This window comes from Muntiacus reevesi, chromosome 1, assembly GCF_963930625.1.
Source record: "Muntiacus reevesi chromosome 1, mMunRee1.1, whole genome shotgun sequence".
Lineage (NCBI taxonomy): Eukaryota > Metazoa > Chordata > Mammalia > Artiodactyla > Cervidae > Muntiacus > Muntiacus reevesi.
In genome coordinates, this window is record NC_089249.1 from 188,723,973 (window position 1) to 188,747,794 (window position 23,822).

At 40.1% G+C, this 23,822-nt stretch overlaps 2 pseudogenes; both read left to right on the forward strand.

Moving 5' to 3' along the window:
- Nucleotides 1–5,961: 5,961 nt before the first annotated feature.
- Nucleotides 5,962–6,810, forward strand: LOC136156011 (olfactory receptor-like protein OLF4; annotated as a pseudogene).
- An 8,391-nt stretch (nt 6,811–15,201) lies between these two features.
- Nucleotides 15,202–15,962, forward strand: LOC136156015 (olfactory receptor 7A10-like; annotated as a pseudogene).
- Nucleotides 15,963–23,822: the final 7,860 nt, after the last annotated feature.

Here is a 23,822-nt window from a genome sequence, read left to right on the forward strand (position 1 = left end):
ACTTGGATGAAATGGACAAATTCTTAGAAAAGTATAACTTTCCAAAACTGAACCAGGAAGAAATAGAAGATCTTAACAGACCCATCACAAGCAAGGAAATCGAAACTGTAATCAAAAATCTTCCAGCAAACAAAAGCCCAGGACCAGATGGCTTCACAGCTGAATTCTACCAAAAATTTAGAGAAGAGCTAACACCTATCTTACTCAAACTCTTCCAGAAAATTGCAGAAGAAGGTAAACTTCCAAGCTCATTCTATGAAGCCGCCATCACCCTATTTCCAAAACCAGACAAAGATGCCACAAAAAAAGAAAACTACAGGCCAATATCACTGATGAACATAGATGCAAAAATCCTCAACAAAATTCTAGCAAACAGAATCCAACAACATATTAAAAAAGTCATACACCATGACCAAGTGGGCTTCATCCCAGGAATGCAAGGATTCTTTAATATCTGCAAATCAATCAACGTAATACACCACATTAACAAATTGAAAGATAAAAACCCTGTGATTATCTCAATAGATGCAGAGAAAGCCTTTGACAAAATTCAACACTCATTTATGATTAAAACTCTCCAGAAAGCAGGAATAGAAGGAACATACCTCAACATAATAAAAGCTATATATGACAAACCCACAGCAAGCATCACCCTCAATGGTGAAAAATTGAAAGCATTTCCCCTGAAATCAGGAACAAGACAAGGGTGCCCACTCTCACCACTACTCTTCCACATAGTGTTGGAAGTTTTGGCCACAGCAATCAGCGCAGAAAAAGAAGTAAAAGGAATCCAGATAGGAAAAGAAGAAGTGAAACTCTCGCTGTTTGCAGATGACATGATCCTCTACATAGAAAACCCTAAAGACTCTTCCAGAAAATTACTAGAGCTAATCAATGTTGCAGGATATAAAATTAACACACAGAAATCCCTTGCATTCCTATATGCTAACAATGAAAAAACAGAAAGAGAAATTAAGGAAACAATACCATTCACCATTGCAACAAAAAGAATAAAATACTTAGGCGTATATCTACCTAAAGAAACAAAAGACCTGTACATGGAAAACTATAAAACACTGATGAAAGAAATCAAAGAGGACACAAACAGATGGAGAAACATACCGTGTTCATGGATTGGAAGAATCAATATTGTCAAAATGGCTATTCTACCCAAAGCAATCTATAGATTCAAGGCAACCCCTATCAAGCTACCAACGGTATTTTTCACAGAACTAGAACAAATAATTTCACAATTTGTATGGAAATACAAAAAACCTCGAATAGCCAAAGTAATCTTGAGAAAGAAGAATGGAACTGGAGGAATCAACCTGCCTGACTTCAGACTCTACTACAAAGCCACAGTCATCAAGAGAGTATGGTACTGGCACAAAGACAGAAATATAGATCAATGGAACAGAATAGAAAGCCCAGAGATAAATCCACAAACCTATGGACACCTTATCTTTGACAAAGGAGGCAAGGATATACAATGGAAAAAAGACAACCTCTTTAACAAGTGGTGCTGGGAAAACTGGTCAACCACTTGTAAAAGAATGAAACTAGAACACTTTCTAACACCTTACACAGAAATAAACTCAAAATGGATTAAAGATCTAAATGTAAGACCAGAAACTATAAAACTCCTAGAGGAGAACATAGGCAAAGCACTCTCCAACATAAATCACAGCAAGATCTTCTATGACCCACCTCCCAGAATATTGGAAATAAAAGCAAAAATAAACAAAAGGGACCTAATGAAACTTAAAAGCTCTTGCACAACAAAGGAAACTATAAGTAAGGTAAAAAGACAGCCCTCAGATTGGGAGAAAATAATAGCAAATGAGGAAGCAGACAAAGGATTAATCTCAAAAATATACAAGCAACTCCTGAAGCTCAATTCCAGAAAAATAAATGACCCAATCAAAAAATGGGCCAAAGAACTAAACAGACATTTCTCCAAAGAAGACATACAGATGGCTAACAAACACATGAAAAGATGCTCAACATCACTCATCATCAGAAAAATGCAGATCAAAACCACAATGAGGTGCCATTACACGCCAGTCAGGATGGCTGCTATCCAAAAGTCTACAAGCAATAAATGCTGGAGAGGGTGTGGAGAAAAGGGAACCCTCTTACACTGTTGGTGGGAATGCAAACTAGTACAACCACTATGGAAAACAGTGTGGAGATTTCTTAAAAACCTGGAGATAGAACTGCCATATGACCCAGCAATCCCACTTCTGGGCATACACACTGAGGAAACCAGATCTGAAAGAGACACGTGCACCCCAATGTTCATCGCAGCACTGTTTATAATAGCCAGGACATGGAAGCAACCTAGATGCCCATCAGCAGACAAATGGATAAGAAAGTTGTGGTACATATACACAGTGGAATATCACTCAGCCATTAAAAAGAATACTTTTGAATCAGTTCTAATGAGGTAGATGAAACTGGAGCCCATTATACAGAGTGAAGTAAGCCATAAAGAAAAACACCAATACAGAGTACTAACACTTTTAATTGGAATTTAGAAAGATGTTAACCATAACCCTGTATGCAATACATAAAAAGAGACACAGATGTATAGAACAGAATTTTGCATTATAAGTGAGAGGATGAGGGTGGGATGGTCTGAGAGAATAGCATTGAAACATGTATATTATCAATTGTGAAAGAGATCGTCAGTCCAGGCTTGATGCATGAGACAAGTGCTCAGGGCTGGTGCACTACGATGACCCAGAGAGATGGGATGGGGAGGGGGCTTCAGGATGGGGAACACATATAAATCCATTGCTGGTTCATATCACTGTATGGCAAAAAACACTACAATATTGTAAATTAATTAGCCTCCAACTAATATAGATAAATGAAAAAATAAGAAAAAGAAGAAGAGTTATATCTCAGGGATGTGATGAGGTCCTGGGAGCCTTAGTGCTGTGATAGCAGAAGAATTAAAGGGTAAGGAGTGAGAAAAACTGAATCACCCAACTTATAATGCAATCACCTAGTAACAGAGAATCAACAGAAAAATAATTGCATTGTGTCTAGCCCAGTGTCCCCAAGGGAAATCATGTACTTGGAGGCTGAAGTAACAAAAGAAAAATATGCCTAATTAGCTGACCTATGTGCATGCTTGCTAAGTCCCTTTAGTCCTGTCCAACTCTTTGAGACCCCAAGTACTGCAGCCCTCTAGGCAATTCTGTCCATGGTATTCACCAAGCAAGAACACTGGAGTGGGTTGCCATGCAGTCCTCCAGGGGATTTTCCTGACCCAGGAATCAAGCCGCCATCTCCTGCAACTCCTGTATTGCAGGTGGATTCTTTATCACTGAGCCACCGGAGAAGCCCTGTGAGCTGGCACAAGAAACTGGAAATATCTCCTCTGCTGCAGCCCCTTCGCCTGTGCCACTTTGGTTGGTGAGGACCTAGTCCTTAATTTAGACTCCTGAATCTGTCTTGGAGCCAATGCTTGATTTTACCCCTTCCTGTACTCTTGTTTATGGAAAAAAAATCAGTCTGCCTCATTAATCATTTAGAGAGGAACTTGGACTTCTACAGGGAAAGCCTTCTCTCTCAATCTTCGGGCAGGTGAGACCTCAGCACACTTTTCAGGAGAGGGTCAGAGAGGACAGAAGCCAGGAGCATGTACCTGAGGTCCGCTGAGAACCATCTAGCATATCCAGAGGCCAGAGAGCACTGTAGTTATTTTCTGGCTTTCCTAATGTTAATGTATCTGTTTAGGTCTAAAAATAAAGTGAGCACTTCACTCAATAATGTTGACAAATGTTAATAAAGGAAGCTCAGTTAGAAGAAATGGTGGTGGTGATTCAGTCGCTAAGTTGTGTCTGACCCTTTTGTGATCCCATGGACTGTAGCCCACCCAGCTCCTCTGTCCATGGATTTTTCCAGGCCAGAATACTGGAGTGGGTTACACTTTCCTTCTCCAGGGGATTTTTCTGAATGAGGGATTGAACCTTGGCCTCCTGGATTGCAGGCAGATTCTTTACCAATGAGCCACTAAGGAAGCCCCATTAGAAAGAATGGGAGGCATAAAAGGCTTCCAGTAAAAAGTAGACAATAAGCCTAATCATCTTATTTATGAACTGAAGTAAATAAATAGGAAAACCCCTCAAGAAAACGAAGTATTCTGCTTCTTCATATAAAATATATCCAACTTTTGTTGTATTTCATTTATTTCTGATTTTAAATTGGTAGTTTATATTACATTTGATTATTCTCCTGGGAAATTTAAACTGTAAGATATATCATGTCATAAATATATCCCCATCTATTTCCTTGGAAAAGACATTTTTATTTATTATTATTTTTTGGGTATCAAGTAGCTGCCACTGGAGTTGGAATATTGATGAAGCAAGGATACTTTTCTTTGTTGCATTGCTCAGGGGTCATTTGAGTTTATTGGATATTTTCCCTCTTAATTTGCCTATGTCCATTTCATTTCTCTCTTTTTTTTCTTTCTCTCTCATGTTTTGCATTCTCTAAATACTGAGAAGGAATTGGCCATACCAACATTGAATCCCAGGTTTATTATTCTATGGGAAGTTTACAAACTGGAATTTGGGGGTGAGATGGGGAGGGAGATGGTAGGGAGTTTCAGAGGGAGGGGATATATATATACCTATTGCTGATTCATGCTGAGGTTTGACAGAAAATAACAAAATTCTGTACAGCTATTATCCTTCAATTAAAAAAACACATAAATTTTAAAAATCCTTGAACTTCTGGGTAAAAGTTATACATTCATTTGGAGAATAATAATTTGATCTGCCAAGCTTGATGTGTTAACCACTCATGGCCTAATGAGGGTGGATCTGGGTGACCATTTTATGATAGTAACTTAAACCAGAATCATCGTGTGTGTGTGTGTGTGTGTGTGTGTGTGTGTGTGTGTGTGTGTGTGTGTGTTTGCCTGTGCCTTGTGAAGAGAGGCCAGTTCTTAAAGAAGAGGCATCTGTACTCTTATGTTAAGATGACTTATACTACAGAGGTCAGGAGTTGGTCAATAGATGGAACTAAGTAGGGCTACTGACATAATTCACAGGATGATTTTAAACTAAATTCATAAAGTGCAAGGAACCACGTAGAAGGAGGGATTCTGTATGTGCTGAAGGTTCAGCTGTAGCAGGGAGGCTACCTTGTTCCTCAGTATCCTTGACACTCCTACTTCCTCAGCATCCTTGACACTCCTTGTTCCTCAGCATCACTCTCCCTCCTACTTATTCCTTCACTCCACTGGCTTCCTTGTTTGCACTTGAACATGTGGAACAAGCATCTCTGTCAGGTCCTTAGCAGTGCCAGCTCCCTCTGCCAGGCACACACTACTTCTGACATCACAAAGACTTCTTTCTTCAGGAATCTTCAAATATCACCTAGTTTGAAGCTCTTCCCTGAACACTCAGGGCAAAATAACACCTCCTGCCACTCTCTCCTTTATACCTGGTTTTGTTTTCTTCATAGCATCTGTGACATTCTGACATATTCTGTCGTATTTTCTTTGAATATCCTAATCCACCATCCTTGGATTGAGGGAGGCTTATTTTTCAGCACTTTCCACTGGGTCAGCACTAAATATGTATTTCTCAAATAAATGAAGAAATACCTCATTAGAACTCTAGGATAGATGAGCTCTTTGCCAATGTGATGAGAATGGGACAAAAATTCTTTGTCAGACATGAAACGGAGTATACTTTCAAAGAGAACTTTTCTATAAATAAAGTATTAAGATCAATTACTTGAGGGCTAAATAGAAATTTCAGTATTTCAGCTATGTGAGTTATGCCAGTTTGTGTGCAAATGAGTCATGTTATTTTCCGTTTTCCTAGTAGGCACTTCCATCCCATGAAATCAGGGAATAATACACGAATTTCAGAATTTATTATTCTGTGACTTTCAGAACAAGAAGTGCAGCCCCTCATCTTTGGGCTTTTCCTCTCCATGTACCTAATCACTGTGTTTGGAAACCTGCTGATCATCCTGGTCATCAGCTCAGACTACCACCTCCACACACCCATGTATTTCCTCCTCTCCAACCTGTCCTTTGTAGACATCTGTTTCACCTCCACAACCATCCCAAAGATGCTGTGGAACATCCAGAACAATAGCAAAGGTATCACCTATGAAGGTTGCATCACCCAGATATATTTTTACATACTCTTTGGAGGATTAGATGATATTCTCCTGAGTGTGATGGCCTATGATCGGTATGTGGCCATCCGCCACCCTTTGCACTACATGGTCATCATGAGCCCCTGGCTCTGTGTATTGCTGGTTCTGACATCCTGGGTGGTGAATGCCTTGTTTTCCTTGCTACACAGCTTAATGGTGTTGCGATTGTCCTTCTGTCCACTTGTGCATATCCCCCACTTTTTCTGTGAACTCAGTCAGCTGGTACAACTTGCCAGTTCTGACAACTTTCTTAATAACATAGTGATGTATTTTGCAGCTGTCCTGATGGGTGTTGGTCCTTGTGCTGGCATCCTTTACTCATATTCTAAAATAGTTTCCTGCATATGTAAGATCTCATCAGCTCAGGGGAACTATAAAGCATTTTCCACTTGTGTGTCCCACCTCTCAGTTGTCTTCCTATTTTGTTGTACAGCCTTAGGAGTGTACCTTAGCTCTGGGCCTACCCACAGCTGACATTCAAGAACAATTTCCTCAGTGATGTACACTGTGGTCACACCCATGCTGAACACTTTCATCTACAGTCTGAGAAACCGAGATATAAAAGAGGGTCTAAAGAGACTGTATTTGATGCCAAGTATAAAAAAACAATTATACTAGTGTTCTGGATTGCATAACTCATAGTATTAAAACCAGAAATTGCTCTTGATCATTGTGAAATGAAATTTGCTCCTTCACTTATTTCCTGGGATTTCCATTTTTCTTTCCTTCTTTGAATTCAGTATCTTTATAGAATTTTAGGAACAATCTTTTTACGTGTTATTCTCAGTCTTACATAGAGACAGATTTTACTTTTTCCTACCCACCATTTTCCTATCTTTGGATCAAAAAATGTTTGGAAATACTCCATTTCTTTGATGGAGTTTCATAGAATCATGGAGACTTTATCAGGAGCAACGTCTTTGCATCAGAGCATTTAGTCTGTTGTTGGTTATTCACACAGTTGTGCCCACCTCTTTATGACCCCACGGATTGCAGTACGAGTGGCCTGCCTGGCCCTCCCCATCTCCCAGATTTTGCAGAAGTTCATGTTCATTGCATTGGTGATGTCATCCAGCCATCTCATCATTTGATGCCCTCTTCTCCTCCTGTCCTTGATTTCTCCCAGCAGCAGGGACTTTTCCAACGAGTCATCTGTTTGCATCAGGTGACCAAAATATTGGAACTTCAGCTTCAGCATCATTCCTTTCAGCGAATATTCAGGGTTGATCTCCTTTAAAACTGACTGGTTTGATCTCCTTGCTGTCCAAGGGACTATCAGGAGTCTTCTCAAGCAGCATAGTTCAAAGGTATCAACTATTCCACATTCTGCCTTCTTTATGTTCCTGCTCTCACAACCATGTGTGACCACTGGGAAGACCAGAGCCTTGACTATGGACCTTTGTTGGCACAGTAATGTCTCTGATTTTCAATACACTGTCTAGTCTTGTCATCGGTTTCCTGCCAAGAATCAATCATCTTCTGATTCCATGACAGCAGTCATGGTCCACAGTGATTTTGCAGCCCAAGAAGAGGGATCTGTCACTTCTTCCACCTTTCCCCCTTCTATTTGCCATGCAGTAATGGGGCCAGATGCTATGATCTTAGTTGTTTTAATATTTATTCTTAAATCGGTTCTTTGGGAGATCATTTCATCTACTGGAAGTTAAAGAGGTTTTAGGTAGGTTTTACTTATTGCCCATTTGTTAACTTGTTTTCTGTTTGTTGGTGTAGTTCTTTGTTTTTGTTTTTTTCTTTGCATTTCTTAAGATTTGATGATTTTATTTAGTGATATGCTTGTATTCCTTTCTCTCTAGATTTTGTTTGTCTTGTGTAGCATTTGATGTATGGTAAACAAAAGATCTTCATATGATGACATACAGTGATGTCTACTTATAAAAACAAGTTGTCTTTTAAGTTCATAAACATATTAGGAGCACTGCATTTTCACTCTCTGCCCTACATTTTGTGTCTTTGATGTCACATTTGATACCTCCCTATGTATCCCTTTCATTCTTATTGCAGATATACTTGATTTTAGTATTATTTTGTCTACTGAGTTCTCACACTAGCTCAGTGATCTGACCCTCAGCCTGTCTCTGCATCTGTCTTTACTCGCAGGGTTTCCTGTTCTTTTTTTTTTTTTTTTTGGCAATGTAATTTGTTTTTCATTTATTTTTATTAGTTGGAAGCTAATTACTTTACAATATTGTAGTGGTTTTTGCCTGGGTTTCCTCTTCTTATAGTTTCTTCCCACTTGCTATGCATTTTTTCTTTCCTTCTTTGAGAAGGTCCTATAATGTTCCATGTAGAGTACGTTTAGAATTGATAAATTCTATTAGTCTTTGATTGTCTGAAAAGTTCTTTATCTCTCCTTCAATTCTAAATGTTAATCTTGCTGGATCGAATGCCCTGGTTTGTACGTTTTTCCCTCTCAACAGTTTAAATGTGTCATGCCTCCCCATTATATCGTAGAAAGTTTTGGCAAACAAACAAACAAACAGCTGATAGACTTATGTGTTTCCATCTTATGTGACACTGTTTTATTTTTACTGTCTTTAGAAATCCATCTTTAACTTTGTGGTTTTAATTTCTGTACCTTAGTATAAGTCTTTCTGCTGTCATTTTTGGGGAACGCTTTCTGTTTCTGGTACATGAATTTGCTTTTTTATTCAGGTTTCAGAAGTTTCCATCCATATATTTATCAAATATATTTTGACTACCTTCTCTTTCTGTCTTTCCATCCTGGACACTCCAGTTGTGCCAGTGTTGGTGTTTTTAATGTAGTCAATCATCCCTCAAATTATTCTCATTTTTTATGTTTTTTTTTTTTTTCTGAGTCATTTCCATGATTCTATATTTCAGTTAACTTCTGCATTCTTCTGTATCACCTGGTATACTATTAATTACTTCTAGTTGTTGCTCATTTCATTTAATGTAGTGTTCAGTTCTAACTAGTTATGATTTTATAGTTCCTTATTAAAATTATAACTGATTCATCAGTCCTTTTTATCACAGAATTAAATATTTTATGGTCTTCCACTCATTAATAAAATGCACAGGGTGAATACTGGAAATAAAACTTCTTTTGGAAGTTTCCTTGAATCATTTTTGTTGAGAAAATGGAGTTTTATATCTTTACTAATGCATTGATTCCAAATATGGTGAACTGTTTTTTTCTCTTTCATTAGCTGATTTTTAGGCATGATATCTTGTTATTTAAGTTGAGACAAATTCCTCTGTCTTTTCATTTTGATTGCCTCTGTCTGTCTTCTGAAATTATGTACCACAGTTAACACTTGCTGTCTTAAAATGGTGTCTTTCTGTGGGAAAAGTCATATAGAGTTGATGTGTGACCAGTGACTTTACTGGAAGAGCTAGAGCTGATGTTCACAATTCATGCCTTTCTTTGGGCTGTACTGATTACAATCATCTTCTTAGGAGGTATGGAGACCTTGAGCTTGAGTCAAGTATGAGATATGGCTTCCTCTTTGTTTAGAGGTCAGAAGGAAATGGCATCCCATTTCAGTATTCTTGCCTGGAAAATTCCATGGATGGAGGAGCCTGGCAGGCTACCATCCATGGGGTTCACAAAGAGTTGGACAAGTCTGAATGACTAACAGCACACTGACCTAAAGGGAGGGAGACAGGTACCAAGTTGCTAGAGCAGAAGCCCTGAGGGTCAGGTCTGAGCTGACCTTGCTCCCCCTAAGGGTGTGCTCCCCTACTCCTGCACCAGCTTGGTCGACCCAGAGGGGAGCTGTGCTGGAGGAAGAAGTGCTAGTGTGAGGCCCTCTACATGTGGTGGGACTTAGACCTCTTGGCCTGGGAAGAGCTTGAGATGCAGACTGCCTCTGATGCACTGTCTCTGTAGGGACCACCAACAGTTGGCCCTCCCCTGCTCAGAAGCATCTTTGTGTCTGAAGTTATTTTGGCCCTACAATAGGACTACTGTTCTTGTAATACTATGGGCTGCAAATCCAGGGAGCTGGGACCTGCATGAACTTCTGGCACGGGTAGGGGTGTGGCTGTGTCACCCAGCTGAAGTCAGTGACTAGAGTTGCTTCTGATGTGAAGCCCATGTAAGCACCTGCAGTAGGTGCCATGGCCCTGCTTAAACATTGCTTCATGTCTGAGCCTCTGCTGTGACTCGCAGCCAGGTTCCCCAAGCATCCACTCATCTCAGGTTGTGGTGCACACACACACACACACACACACACACACACACACACTATGTGTCTATATCCAAATCCATATATACTGTATCTCCTGCATGCAGACAGATTCTTTACTGCCTGATCCACCTGGTGGATCTGCCTGCAATGCAGAACATATGGGTTTGACCTCTGCATTGGGAAGATCCCAGAGGAATGGAAAGGCAACCCACTCTAATATTCTTGATTGGCAAAACACTTGGATGGAGGAAGCCTGGCAGGCTACAGTCCATGGGGTCACAAAGACTCAGATGTGACTGAGCACAGGACATACACACATATAATACACTAAGATAGTTCGTGGTATATGTCAACACACAAATATCTCTCTTTTAAGTACAAACATTTAGTAATTAGGAATTAAAGGATAGCTCTTAACTTCTGATATAACTGGGAAATTTCTATTTGGCTTGGAGAAAACATCATGCAACCAAGGAATATATTAACCATGGTTTTATTCTAAAGTAACAAAGTCATCCCCCTCTTTGAAGAGGAGAATAGTAATGTTTAGAGATTTCACTGGTTCTGTCCTTGCCATAACTTCAGTTCAGTTCAGTTCAGTCACTCAGTCATGTCCTACTCTTTGCAACCCCATGAAAACAGCATGCCATGTCTCCCTGTCCATCACCAACTCCAGGAGTTTACTCAAACTCATATCCATTGAGTCAGTGATGCCATCCCACCATCTCTTACTCTGTCATCTCCTTCCCCTCCCGCCTTCAATCTTTTCCAGCATTAGGGTCTTTTCAAATAAGTCAGTTCTTCACAACAGGTGGCCAAAGTATGGGAGTTTCAGCTTAAACATCAGTCCTTCCAATGAATATTTAGGACTGATTTCCTTTAGGATGGACAGGTTAGATCTTGCAGTCCAAGGGATGCTCAAGAGTCTTCTCCAACACCACAGTTCAAAAGCATCAATTCTTCAGCACTCAGCTTTCTTCATAGTCCAACTCTCACATCCATACACGACTACTGGAAAAAAAAATAGGCTTGACTAGACGGACCTTTGTTAGCAAAGTAATGACTCTGTTTTTAATATGCTGTCTAGGTTGATCATAACTTTCCTTCCAAGGACTAAGCCTCTTTTAATGTCATGGCCACAATCACCATCTGCTGTGGTATTGGACCTCCCCCAAAAAATAAAGTCAGCCACTGTTTCCATTGTTTCCCCATCTATTTGCCATGAAGCAATGGGAACAGATGCCATGATCTTAGTTTTCTGAATGTTGAGCTTTAAGCCAACTTTTTCACTCTCCTCTTTCACTTTCATCAAGAGGCTTTTTAGTTCCTCTTCACTTTCTGCCATAAGGGTGGTGTCATCTGCATATCTGAGGTTATTGATATTTCTCCTGACAATCTTGATTCCAACTTGTGCTTCCTCCAGCTCAGCGTGTCTCATGATGTACCCTGCACGTAAGTTAAATAATCAGGGTGAGAATATACACCCTTAACGTGCCCCTTTCCCTATTTGGAACCAGTCTGTTGTTCCATGTCCAGCTTTAACTGTTGCTTCCTGACCTACATACAGATTTCTCAAGAGGCAGGTCAGGTGGTCTGGTATTCACATCTCTTGAAGAATTTTCCACAGATTGCTGTGATTCACACAGTCAAAGGGTTTGGCATAATCAATAAAACAGAAGTAGATATTTTTCTGGAACTTTTTCACTTTTTCAAGGATCCAGTGGATGTTAGCAATTTGATCTCTGGTTTCTCTGCCTTTTCTAAAACCAGCTTGAATATCTGGAAGTTCACAGTTCATGTACTATTGAAGTCTGTCTTGGAGAATTTTGAGCATTACCTTGCTAGCATGTGAGATGAGTGCAATTGTGAGGTAGTTTGAGCATTCTTTGGCATTGCCTGTCTTTGGGATTGGAGTGAAAACTGACCTTTTCCAATCCTGTGGCCACTGTTGAGTTTTCCAAATTTGCTGGTAGCACTTTCGCAGCATCATCTTTTAGGATTTGAAATAGCTCAACTGGAATTCCATCACCTACACTAGCTTTATTCGTAGTGATGCTCCCTAAGACCCACTTGACTTTGCATTCCAGGATTTCTGGCTCTAGGTGAGTGATCATACCATTGTGATTATCTGGATCGTGAAGATCTTTTTTTTGGTATAGTATTTCTGTGTATTCTTGCTACCTCTCCTGAATATCTTCTGCTTCTGTAGGTCCATACCATTTATGTCCTTTATAGTGCACATCTTTGCATGAAATATTCCCTTGGTATCTCTAATTTTTTTGAAGAGATGGCTAGTCTTTCCCATTCTATTGTTTTCCTCTATTTCTTTGCACTGATCACTGAGGATGGCTTTCTTATCTTTTCTTGCTATTCTTTGGAACTCTGTATTCAGATGGGTATATCAGTCCTTTTCTCCTTTGCTTTTCACTTCTCTCCTTTTCACAGTTATTTGTAAGGCCTCCTCAGACAGCCATTTTGCTTTTTTTTTTTTTTTTTTTTTTGCATTTCTTTTTCTTGAGGATGGTCTTGATCCCTGTCTCTTGTACAATGTCATGAACCTCCATCCATAGTTCATTAGGCACTCTCTCAGATCTAGTCTCTTAAATCTATTTCTCACTTCCACTGTATAATCATAAGGGATTTGATTAAAGTCATACTTGAATGGTCTAGTGGTTTTTCCCACTCTCTTCAGTTTAAGTCAGAATTTGGCAATAAGGTGTTCATGATCTGAGCCACAGTAAGCACCCGGTCTTGTTTTTGCTGAGTATATAGAACTTCTCCATCTCTGGTTGCAAAGAATATAATCAATCTGATTTAGGTGTTGACAATCTGGTGATGTCCATGTGTAGTCTTCTCTTGTGTTGTTGTAAGAGGGTGTTTGCTATGACCGTGCGTTCTCTTAGCAAAACTCTATTAGTCTTTGCCCTGCTTCATTCTGTACTCCAAGGTCAAATTTGCCTGTTAATCCTGGTTTTTTTTACTTTTGCATTCCAGTCCTCTCTAATGAAAAGGACATCTTTTTTGGATGCTAGTTCTAGAAGGTCTTGTAGATCTTAATAGAACCATTGAACTTCAACTTCTTCAGCATTACTGGTCAGGGCATAGACTTGGATTATTGTGATATTGAATGGTTTGCCTTGGAAACAAACAGAGATCACTCTGCCACTTTTGAGACTGCATCCAACTACTACATTTCCGACTCTTCTGGATAGAACATCCAAGTACTGCATTTCAGTCCCTGCCATAAATCAAAACATTAAAGCCCCGAGGGACCTAGTCAAGACAAATCCACAATGTTACAATTTAAAGAAAATTTTGTATTATTGGATGTGATGACATGCTGGGACCCTTAGGGCTTTGGAAACAAGAGAATTAAAGGGGAATTAGTGATGAAAAGTGAATTCATGTAACTTACAATGTAGTGTCTTAGGAACAGCAAATCAGTAGAAAAAAAATCCTTTCTGTCCAGAAAAGTGTCCCCAAGTGAAGTCATTTGGTTACAGGTTGGAGTAACCAGAGGAAACATGTCTAATGAGCTGATACAAGAAGCTCCAAATATCTCCACTGATACAGTCCCTCAGGCAGTGCCACTTTGGTTGGTGAGGACCTGGTTCTTGCATCTGAAGTTCTGCATCTGTCTGGGAACCAATGCTTGATTTAATCACTTCCTGTTTTCTTCTTTGCTGACAAAATTCCATCTGCATCAATAATCATTTAGGGAGGAATTTTGACTTCTACAGGGAAAGCTTTCTCTCTCAATCTTCAGGCAGGTGAGTCTGATAGCTCCACAGACACTGCAGGAGAGCGTCAGAGAAGATGGAAGCCAAGAGCATGCAATAAGGCCAGATCATTGTGGTTTTTCTCTTCCGTGTTTGCACTTGAACATATGGAACAAGCATCTTCCTCATGTCCTTAGCAGTTGCCAGCTCCCTCTTCCAGGCACACACTTTTGACATCACACTAGTTCCTTGTCTCTCTCTCTTTATGAATCTGTTGAAACCTCACCTAGTTTGCCGGACTTTCCTGAACACTCGGGACAAAATAGCACATCCTACCATTCTCCTTTATATCTGGTTTTGTTTTCTTCTTGGCACATGTCATTTTCTGACATATTCTATGATATTTTATCTAAATATCCTCTTTAGTTATCCTCGAATTGTGAGAGGTTTACTTTTCAGCACTTCTACTGCTTGCCTCCAGGTGCTTGGAACATGGTTAGCATTAAATATGTATTTCTCAAGTAAATGAAGAAATATCATGTTAAAACTCTAGAATATATGACCTCTTAGCAAATGTGGTGAGAATTGGAAAAAATTTCCTAGTCAGAAAGGAAATGTAGCGTGCCTTCAAAGGGCCTTCTGTGGTGACTCAGTGGTTTAGAATGACAAAATTTTGGTTTAGAAGGAGATGTGGGTTCAATACCTGGTTTGGGAAGAACCCCTGGAGGAGAGCATGGCAATCCACTCCAGAACTCTTTCTTGGGAAATCCCATGGACAGTGGAGGCCAGTGTGCTATGGTCCTTGGGGTCCCCCAGTGTTGGACAGGACTGAAGTGGCTAAACATATACACATATGCTCAAAGAGAACTTATCTGAAAATAAAATATTAACACCAACTTCTTGAGGGCTGAATAGAAATTGGAGTAATTCAGCTATGTGAATTATACCAGTAAGAGTGAAAATTGTCACTATTTCCTTTTTTCCTGGTAGTCACCTCCACCCTATGGAACCTAGGAACAATACATAAATTTCAGGATTTCTCCTTCACGGTCTTTCAAAGGAATCCAACCTGATACCCCTCATATGTGGGCTTTTCCTTTGCCACACACCTGATCACTATGTTTGGGAACCTACTCATCATCTTGACCATCAGCTCGAACTCCCACATTCACACCCCCAATGACTTCTTTCTCTCCAACCTGTCCTCTGTAGACCTCTGTTTCATTTCCACCACTATGCCAAAGATGCTGTGGAACATCCAGAACAAGAGCAAAGGTATCACCTATGGAGGCTGCATCACCCAGAGGTATTTTTACATACTATTTGCAGGATTGGATGACATTCTCCTGAGTGTGATGGTCTATGATCGGCATGTGGCCATCTGCCACCCCCTGCACTACATGGTCATCATGAGCCCCCGGCTCTGTGGACTGCTGGTTCTGACATCCTGGGTGCTGATTGCCTTGTTTTCCTTGCTACTCAGCTTAATGGTGCTGCGACTGTCCTTCTGTCCACTTGTGCAAATCCCCCACTTTTTCTGTGAAATCAGTCAGGTGGTACAACTTGCCAGTTCTGACAACTTTCTTAATAGCACAGTGATGTATTTTGCAGCTGTTCTGATGGGTATTGGTCCTTTAGCTAGTATACTTTTTTCCTTACTCTAAAACAGTTTCCTGCATATGTAAGATCTTATCAGCTCAAGGGAAATATAAAGCATTTTCTACCTGTGTCCCACCTCTTGGTTTTCTCCCTATTTTGTTTTGCAGCCTTAGGAGTTTACCTTAGCTCTGGTGCCACCCACAGCTCACATTCAAGTACAATTTCCTTGATCATGTACACTGTTTTCAGACCCATGCTGGACCCCTTCTATACAGTCTGAGAAGTCAAGATTTAAAGGGTGCTCTGAAGAGGTTATATTTGATACCAAGTATAAAAGATCAATTATAATATTTCCTTGGATTGCATAATTCAAAGCCTTAGAACGAGAAAGTGTGATTTTTTGATCATTATGGAATAAAATTTGCTCCTTGTATGAAATTTTCTTGGATTTCCATTTTTCTTTCCTTCTTTGGATTCAGCTTCTTTATACAATTTAGACGCTTTCTTTTTTAAGCTTTATTCTCAGTCTTGTATACAGACAGTTTTTATTTTTTCCTACTCCACAATTTGCTTACTTTTGGAGGAAAAAAAGGTTTTGAAATTTCATTTCTTTGGTGGGGTATCATAGATTTATGAAGAATTTATTGAGAATAATATCTTTTTATTAGAGCATTTAGTCTACTGACACTGAAAGAGATTATCCATAGGTACTGCTTATTGCCAGTGTGTTACTTGTTTTTTGCTTTTGGAGCTCTTGTTTTTTCCTTTTGTGTGTTACTTAAGGTTTGATGATTTTATTTAGTGATATGCTTTGAACAAGCTCTGGGAGATGTTGAAGGACAGGGAAGCCTAGCATGCTGCAGCCCATGGGTACTAACAAATCAGACTCGACAGAGTAACTAGACAGAAAAGTAATATGTTTGTGTTTCTCTCTAGTTTTTGTGTATCCAGTGTAGTTTTTTGAGACATGGTAAACAATGGGGTTTTATATGATGACCTACAACTATATTTTCTTTTCAAAACAGGCTGTCTTTTAAGTTTCTGCACTTTCAAATAGCACTACATTTTCACTCTCTGACCTACATTTGTGTGTTTGCTGTCATATTTAACCTCACTATTTATCCCTTTAATTCTTATTGTAGCTATACTTAAGAAATTCTTTTTGTCTATTAAATTTTCGTCCTAGCTTAAGTGATTTGATCTTCAGCCTTTCTACATGTTTTCCTTTACTAGTGGGATTTTGTCTTTCATATAGTTTCTTACTACTTGTTATGCCTTTTTCTTTCCTTCTTAGAGAAGATTCTACATCATTCCTTGTAGAGTAGGCTTAGAATTGATAAATTATTTCAGTCTTTGCTTGTCTGAAAAGCTCCTTATCTCTCCTTTGATTCTAAATGATAATCTTGCTGGGTAGAATGCCCTAGTTTGCAGATTTTTTTTCCACTCAGCACCTTAAATATGTCAGACTTCTCCCATTTGTCATGTAATGTTTCTGCAAAAACAAACAAACAGAAAGAAAATCATTTGATAGACTTATAGGGCTCCATTTTATATAATGCTGTTTTAATTTGGTTCCTTTAGAAACTGATATCTTTAATACTGCTGTGTTAATTGATGCATCTTGGTGTGGGTCTTGTTGCTGTCATTTTTGGGGGACCCTTTTATCATCTGGTATCTGGATATGGTTTTTCCTTCAGGTTTGAGAAGGCTTTTAGCCATAATTTTATCAAAATACCTTTTCACTAACTTCTCTTTCTGTCTTTTCCTTCCTGGACACTCCATTTATACCAGTGTTGGTGTTCTTAATGTAGTCAAATATCTCTCAATCTATTCTCATTTTTAATTTTTCATTTTATTTTCTGACTGAGTCATTTCCATTATTCTGTATTTTGGTTAGCTTATGCATTCTTCTGTATCACCTAGTATACTATTAACTGCTTCTATTTACTGTTCATTTATTGTAGTGTTCAGTTCTAACTAGTTTTGATTTTATAGTGTCCTGTTTAAATTATTATTGTGTTCATCAGTCCTTCTTCACAGAATTAAATATTTTATGTCTTCCACTTATTAACAAATTCACAGGGTGAATACTGTAAATAAAACTTCTTTTGGAAGATTCCTTGAATCATTTTAGCTTGAGAAGATGGAGTTTTATATTATCTTTACTAACGCATTGATTCAAAATCTGGTAAACTGTTTGTTTCTCTTTCAATAGCTGTTTTTTCAGGCATGATCTCTTGCTCTTTCAGTTGGGACAAATTCCTCTGCCTTTTCATTTTACATACTTTTGTTTATACATCTGAAATTATGTACCACAGTTAACTGGTGTGGTCCTCAAGTGGTGTCTTTCTGTGGGAAGAGTCATATGCAGTTGATGTGTGCCCAGTGGCTTTACTGGAAGAGTTACATTTGATGTTATCACAATTCATCCCTGTCTCTAGGCTGTACTGGTTGCAACCATCTTGCTAAGAGTGATGAACGGTTTAAGGATTGAACCAGGTATGAGATAGAGCTTCCTGTTTGCTTAGTGGCAATTACTGGGTTAATTGGAGGCAAGCAAGCCCCAAGGTGCTAGAGCCAAAGCCCTGAGTGTCAGGTCTGAGCTGACCTTGTTCCCCCTAATTGTGTGCTCCCCCACTCCTGCACCAGCTCAGTCAACCCAGAGGAAAACACTCCTGGAGTAAGAAGTGCCAGTGTGTGACACTCTAGATAGAGTGGGGCAAGGGCCCTGTTGGCCTGGGCAGAGCTTGAGATGCAGACTGCCTCTGATCTGCTGTCTGTATAAACACCATCAATGGCTGACTCTCCCCTGCTCAGAAGCATCTTTGGAGCTGAAGCTCTTTTGTCCCTACAGTAAGGCTAGTGTACTTGCCATTGTATGGGACTGCAAAACAAGCAGCTGAGACCTGCATGGACTTCTGGCAAGGATAGGGGTGTGGGCTGTGGCATCCAGCTGTAGTCAGAGATTGGGATTGCTTCTGATATGAAGCCCGTGTTAGCACCAGTAGTAGGTGCCATGGCCCTCCTTAGATATTGCTTCATATCTGAGCCTCTGCTGTGACTCACAGCTAGTTTCCCAAGCATCTGCTCAGGCTGTGGCACACATGCGCATGCACACACACACACACGTGTGTGTGTGTGTGTGTGTGTGTGTGTGTGTGTGTGATTCCCAGATGGTGCTAGTGATAAAGAACCTGCCTCACAATGCAGGTGATGTAAGAGATGTGGGTTTGATCCCTGGGTTGGAAGATCCCCTGGAGAAGGAAATGGTAACCCACTGCAGTGTTCTTGGCTGGAGAATCCCATGGGTGGAGGAGCCTGGCAGGCTAGAGTCCATAGGATTGCATACAGTTGTACATGAGTGAAGAGTATTAGCAAGGCTTTCCTGGTGTACCAGATGTTAAAGAGTTTGCCTGCAATGCAGGAGACATGGATTTGATCTTTCAGTGGGAAGATAACATGGGGAAGGGAATGGCAACCCACTCCAGTATTCTTGCCTGGGAAATCTGATGAACAGAGAAGCCTGGAGGGCTACTGTCCATGGGGTTACAAAAATTCGGACAAGACTGAGCACAGCCCAAACACACACATAATATGCTATTATAGCTTATGGTGCATGTAAACTTATAAATGTCTCTCTTACAATTACAAACATTTAGCAATGAGGGACTAAAAGATAGCTCTTGATTTCGGATATAACTGGGGAATTTCTAATTAGCTTGGAAAAACTGTCATGGATCCAGGGAGTATAATAATCATGGTTTTATACTGAAGGGGCAAAGTTAGCCCCATTTTTGAAGAGGAGAAGAGTACTTTTTAGAGATACCAGTGTTTGTGTCCCTGCCACAAATCAAAGCTCTGAAGGACCTAGTCAAGACAAATCCCCAATGTCACAGTTCAAAGAAAAGTTTTTGCTCAGGGATGTGATGCTGCGCTGAGAACCTTCAAAAGCAAGAGAATTAAAGGGGAAGGAATAATAAAAAAAGAATTCACCTAACTTACAGTGCAAGTCTTAGGAATAGAGAATCAATAGGGGGAAAAAACCCACTTTGTCTAGAAAAGTCTCCCTGTGGGAAATCATGTAGTTAAAGGTTGGAGTAACCAGAGGAATCATGTCTAATGAGCTGACACAAGAAGCTGTAAATATCTCCTCTACAGCAGCCCCTCAGTCTGTGCCTCCTTAGTTAGTGAGGACCTGGTTCTTGCTTTTGAAGTTCTACATCTGCCTGGAACCAATGCTTGATCTTGTCACTTTTCTTATTTGGGGATCTCAATTAGTTCTGCATCATTAAACATTTAGGAAAGAATTTTGACTTCTACGGGGAAAGCCTTCTCTCTCAGTCTGCAGACAGGTGAATCTGAGAGGTCCACAGACACTGCAGGAGAACTCCAGAGAGGATGGAGGCCAGGAGTGTGTACCTGAGGTCGGCTGAGGACCAATCTAGCGTAGAGGTAGAAGTCAGAGGTTACTGTGGATGTATTCTGGTTTTCCTAATAGTAATGTACTTATTTATGGTCTAAAATGAAAAGGAAACTTGAACTTGAAAAGGCAAGTGTCAATGTTGACAATTAGATGGTAATAGTGGAAGCTCAGAATGTATGGTTGTGGTGGTTTTGTTGATAAGTTGTGTCCACTCTCGCAACCCCATGGACTTTAGACTGCGTGGTTCCTTTGTCCCTGGGATTTCCCAGGAAGAATACTGGAGTGGAATTTTAGAATGGTTCCCGTCTTTTCCCCTGCTGACTACTCGAGACGATTTTTCTCCAGTATTTACTGGATCTGCTTGAGTTCCTGGAGGTAAATCTCACAATATTGTGGGAGCCCCCTTTGACTGAATGACTTGTCTGCTCTAAGCCTCCAGCAGTTTGTCAAGTGCAGTTCAGAGTCTCCTTCCTAGAGCTGGTGCTCAGTGGGTTTCCCTTCCTTGAGTGTCTACTCTGAGACCTTGAAATTGTGTTGATCTCAACTCTTCAAAGCCTGGATCTATCCCTGGTTTTCTGCACTTTCCGTTATTGGCTGGTGAGAGGTGACAGTTCCAGATATCAAGCCCTGAGCCTTTGGATTGGGAGCACCGACTCCGATAACCTAGACTAGCAGAAAATGAACCATATGGAGTATCAAAGAGTGAGAACTTACACAAAGGAAACCACTGTAACACAAGACCCGACATCACCCAACCACAAATAGAACACCCTGAAGGACTCCGCATCTAAACAACAAACAAAACAAAAACACAAACAAAATCAGCAACAGACAGTATTACCACCTCACTCAACCTTGCCCATCAGAGGAAAAATAAACAAACAAAAACTTAGTACAAATTTCACCCTATAAAAGCTTACACAAACCAGTGGACTGACCTTAGAGGGAAGAAACCAAAAGGAAAAAAGACTTCAACCTTGAAACCTGGGAAAAGGAGAACTCAAACACAATAAGTTAAGAAAAAATAATGATAAGGCAGAGAAATACTACACAAATGAAGGAACAAACTAGAAACATAGAAGTCCAAATAAATGAAGAGGAAATAGGCAAGCTACCTGGAAAAGAATTCAGAATAATGAATGTAAAGATTATTTAAAAAAAAAAAAAAAAAAACTTGAAAGCAAAATGGAGAAAATGCAAGTATCAGTTAACAAATACATAGAAGAACTAAAAAATAAACATGCAGACACAAACAGCAGAATTACTGAAATTAAAAATACTCTGGAAGGAATCAATACCAGAATATCTGAAGCAGAAGGTTGAATCAGTGAGCTGGAGGATAAAATGGTAAAAATAAATTCTGAAAAGCAGAATAAAGTAAAAAGAATGAAAGGAACTGGGGATAGTCTTAGAGACCTCTGGGACAATATCAAATGCAGCAACATTCGAATTATATGGGTCCCAGAAGAAGAAGAGAAAAAGAAGGGTATAAAAAATTTTTTGAAGAGTTTATAGTTGAAAATTTGGAAAGGAAATAGTACGAATAGTATCAACATGGAAAAGGAAATAATCAATTAAGTCCAAGAGGAACAAAGAGTCCCAAATAGGAGAAATCCATGGAGAAACATACCAAGACACATACTAATCAAACTACAAAGACTAAACACAAAGAAAGAATATTAAAGACAGCAAGAGAGAAGCAACAAGTAACATACAAGGGAAACCCCAAAGGCTTAACAGTTGATCTTTCAGCAGAAACTCTGTAGGCCAGAAGAGAATGGCAGGATATATTTAAAGGATTGAAAGGGAAAAATCTAAAACCAAGATTATTGTGCCCAGCAAGGATCTCATTCAAAATTGATGGAGAAATAAAAAATTTCCAGACAAGCAAAAGTTAAGAGAATTCAGTACCACCAAACCAGCTTTACAAGAAATGTTAAACGGACTTACATAGTCAAGAAATACAAGACAAAAAAAAAAAAAAGAAAGAAAAAAAAAAAAAAAAAGAGCTACAAAATCAATCCCAAACAATTAAGAAAATGGCAAAAGGAACATATATATCAATAATTACTTTAAATGTAAATGTATTAAATGCTCCAACTAAAAGATACAGATTGGATGAATGGATACAAAAACAAGACCCATATACATGCTGTGCACAAAAACCCACTTTAGACCTCAAGACACATATAGACTGAAAGTGAGAGGATGGAAAATTCTATTCCATGCAAATGAGAAGCAAAAGAAAGCTTGAGTAGCAATCCTCATATCAGACATAATAGACCTTAAGATGAAGAAAATTACAAGAGATAAGGAAGGACACTACATAATGCTCAAGGGATCAATATAAGAGGAAGACATAACAGTTGTAAATATCTATGCACACAACATAGGAGCACCTCAATGAATAAGAGAAACACTAACAGACATCAAAGGAGATATTGACAGTAACACAATAATAGTAGGAGACTTTAATAGCCCACTCACACCAACGGACAGATCATCAAAACAGAAAATTAATAAGGAAATGCAAGTCTCAATTATACATTGGATGAGGTGGATCTCACAGATATCTTCAGGACATTCCATTGAAATACAGAAGAATACACCTTCTAAAGTGCATATGGAGCCTGGTATACAAGATGGAGGAGGAATAGGACAGGGAGACCACTTTCTCCCCTACAAATTCACCGAAAGAATATTTGAACGCTGAGCAAACTGCACAAAACAACTTCTGATGGCTAGCAGAGGACATCAGGCGCCCAGAAAAGCAGCCCATTGTCTTCAAAAGGAGGTAGGACAACATATAAAAGATAAAAAGAGAGACAATAGAGTTAGGGATGGAGACCCGTCCTGAGTAGAGAGTCTTAACAGAGGAAGTTTCCAAACACCAGGAAACCCTCTCACTGGCGGGTCTGGGGGAAGTTTTTGAATCTCGGAGGGCAACCTAACTGGGAGGAAAAATAAATAAAACCCACAGATTACATGCCTAAAAGCAACTCCCAGCAGAAAAGTACCCTAGACGCTCGCATCCGCCACCAGCAAGTGGGGGCTGAACGGAGAGGAGCAGGCGGCATTGCTTAGGGTAAGGACCAGGCCTGAATGCCCTGAGGGCAATTGGAGGGAGCTAACATGAGATAGCAACTGAAACTGTGGGATAGCAAGAGAGAGAGAGAAAATTAACTGGTGAAAAGCATGCTAACAGAACACACTGCTGGCCGTTTGCAGAACAAAAGAAAGACTGAGCAATTCCAGAGAAGAGCTAGCAGGCGACGGACTGCCCATCCCCCACCAGAGGCAGGAGACATGGGGGAGGGGAAAGGGGCAAACTCAGCCCCAGAGATGGCACCCCCTACCAAGCTGCAAACAGGCTCCCAGTTTCGAACCAAAGACTTCCTGAGATTCTGGATGGTTGACATCCGCCTGGAGGGTCGCAGCTAGAGACCAGCTCCCCAGAACAGACACAAGGCGCACCAAACTGGCGCGCGGAAGCTGAGGCTGGGACCCCGGAGGTGATAAGGCACACCGCACCCGGGGAGAGTGCGCTCCTCAAGCTCCTGGCTGCCTGAGCTGCTCAGACCAGGGAAGGCACAAAATGCAGATCCAACCAAGTCTGCGCTTCTGTGGAATACCCAAAAACTGGAACCGCATGCAACTCAGGGACCGCTCCTTATAGAGCAGCCTGGAGCCTGAGCGTGTGGCACACGCATTGTGAGC